Raw genomic sequence first — 3,137 nt, 5'->3', positions numbered from 1 at the left:
TTTGCGGTGTTGTCCCCCCCCCCCCCCCCCCGCCAATGAATCCTATTTTCTAAAAACATCATTAAAAATGTAATTAACTGGCTTATTCTTTGGAAAGTCTGCAATTGTTTACAAAAGAATTGCCACACAAGCTGCCACCTTCAACTGTATTGAAGCAGGAAGTTATGCTCTTGTTTACAACTGCGCATCAATTCCACAATATATTTAGTTCTGGTACAAGTTACATATAAAATTCTTACTGAGCTTAATGTTGCAGCAAATAACACATATAGTAAGTGAGTAGGATTTATCACTGGCTGTAATGTCGTAGCACATATTCTAAATATATACGGTGAATGATATATACACATGCACATGCAAACGGAATGGAAATATATTTAGTTTAAGAAGTGATGAATTGCGTTTGCTTTCATTATTCTCATTTTATATGTAGGAGAATAGAGATCAAGCACATCCACGGAACGAGTGGCTGGTTGGGATCATATCCGTGAAGCAACAAGCTCACTGACAAGCAGGTCAGAGAAGAAACAGCACTTTGCTACCCATGGCATGAGACGGGGAGTCCCTCAGGAGTGAGGGACCCAGTGTGGCTGGTGGGATACAAGCAAATCCCATGGAGTTCCCAAGATGCTCCCAGAAAGCATCTGTCCAGCTATAACATCTCCTCCAAGATGTTTTACTCAAACTTCTTTCTCACAGAAGGAAGAGGCAATTTTCCCCTTTAAATTATTTTTTTTCTTCTTCCCCCCTCCCCCCCCCCCCCCCTTTTGGTCTCTCGCATAAACAGAGAGGCCAGAAGGCTCCGCTTAAATAATTCATCTACAAATTTGCAATATCTTTTTGAACTATAGCAATTAAACGGAAAATAGAAAAATCAGCTCAGCATCCTGTTTGGATGTAATTAAAGGTATAATCTGTTCCATTTGAATACTTCAGTGCTTACCCTTCTTAAAACAACAAATAAGAATAGTAGCTCATTTGCAATATGGTTTTTTTTTTTCAAGCCAGCTAAAAAGACTAACTGATGAAGCAAGAATAATAATTTTTAAATGTGGCATAAGCACAAAGATACCAAGTACTGCTTTCAAATGATTTGTGCAGATCCCAAGTCTGATGAGAGTTCAGTAACAAGGGGTATAAGATTTATGGCAAAACACTGAAGTCTTCTGCTGTTCTGTATCAGCATCTTGATATGGCTGATATAATTACCTATCAAATGCATCAGTGGAATGAATATCGGAGGATATCCAAAAATATGTAAGTGGGATGCATATCAGCTCAGGTTTTTTAGGGGCTGTTTGATCTTAAGGTATTCTTCTAAGAATAAAAGACAAATACTGCATTCGTTGCCCCTTTGTTTTCTATAAGCAGCTGATGATTTTACAGCACAATAAAATTAGACTATTAATGGCTGGGTTAGGAGTTTTAGATGGATTTTTTTCCCTCCTACTGGACATTTCTCCACTGCTCAAAGAAATTGAAGTCAGGTGTAAAGTTAATATCTTCCTTGTTCTTTATTCTTCTGTAAGCAATCAAGATTTCCCCAAATCACAGGGCAATCTCTTGCCTTCCGAGAATTAATATAGGCCCTGTTCTCTCAATTTAGTTTAACAAAACAACTGGCGTAAGTTCAATGGAACCGATGATTATTCTGAGAGGTTACGGCGAACCACAGAAGTTGTTAGGGTAAAGCTTGCTAGTAAAATCCCCTAAGAGAAAAAGTATATGGATATTTCAAAACGTAATTAACAGCATATTCCAACAACGCGAGAAAGAAACATTGGCTAGTTTAGCTGCAGAGGAACCTGGCTGCCTGTGGAGAGCTTCGGCTTGCCCGACAGCCACCACTCCCTGACGAGCAAAAGACGAGCGGAGCACCAGAGGGGACCACTTGCTGCTCACCGCTGCTGAGACAGGCACTGGGGCAGGCTCTGTCTGTGGCGCCTCCTTTATGCTGCCAACCTGACTGTGCTCGGCAGCACAGCTCCCTCCCTCAAGGGCATGTTCACCGGGTCTGGGACCCAACCAGAAAGAATAACGAACTCTTTTCAAAATGTCCATTTTCTCCCTTTAGAGGTCTCTTGAAAATTTCTGGGGCAATGTCTCAAGGTTGGTTTCATGCCTAATGCTGTGGTTTGTAGGACTGTTTTAACAAAATTGTTGAGGTTTTTCTAGTTTGGGGGGTTTTTTTAAGTGAATTTAAAAAAAAATCCTAAAAAGCAAAATATTATTTTTAAAAAACATTTTTAGTCATTCAAAACAAAATTGCTCTTTTTCAAGCTCAGCATTTGTAAGCAGATGTGAACCTCTCATGGAGCAGGGAACAGCTTTAACCAGATAAAATTATTACAAAAATGGAAGATGGATATTACACGGGGAATGAAATGACACAGTGGTCTACAAGGACTGTATTAGAACGGTGCATATGAGAGACATTTGAGCTCAAATTTTTTGAAAGTTACTCAGCACCTATTAAAATTTCCAGTCTTCCTACAAATGCATGCTTTGCTCTTCAAAAGCCCAGACTCTTTTTGGGACTGGTCCCCTATATAGCCCCTACACAGCGTTCCTCAAGCACCATCCTCTTACAGGAACAGCTCTCGTTTAAGCCAATGGACTTCCTGTCTTTTTGACCTGGCAAGCACATCATGGAATGGACTGTGCATGCTTTTCTAGTCACTAAAATTCTGCAATTTGTTGCTTTTAACACAGTAGCACTGAGAACCTTCATTAAAAAAAAAAAAAAAATTTTAAAAAAACCCACCTCCAGCCCTTGCGGTGCCAGGCACTTGCTTGCCCATCAGTGGCCAAGCTAGCGGCGAGCAGGGTCAAAAATCAACTAGGAGCCACCAGGCAGGACTAAGGCTTGGATCCGCAGCTGCTGCCTCCCCCTTGCGCTGTGTAGCCTCCTGCATGCCAAAAGCATTTATGTGAGCCTCATGCTAGAACTACTATTAGAAGAAGCACAACAGAACCTGACTTGTTAAAAAATACCCACAGAGGAGGGGAAGGGGAAAAAAAAAAATCCTCCACACAGTCATCGTGTTTGTCTCCGGTAAACAGGACTTTTTGTCAGGCCTTGGGCGCAGCCATCTGCCCAGTCTACCGCGGGTGAATGAATTCCTGACTGTCGGCTG

This window comes from Buceros rhinoceros, unplaced genomic scaffold (genome assembly GCF_000710305.1).
Source record: "Buceros rhinoceros silvestris isolate BGI_N320 unplaced genomic scaffold, ASM71030v1 scaffold37808, whole genome shotgun sequence".
Lineage (NCBI taxonomy): Eukaryota > Metazoa > Chordata > Aves > Bucerotiformes > Bucerotidae > Buceros > Buceros rhinoceros.
Note: the sequence above shows the minus strand (reverse complement) of the source record.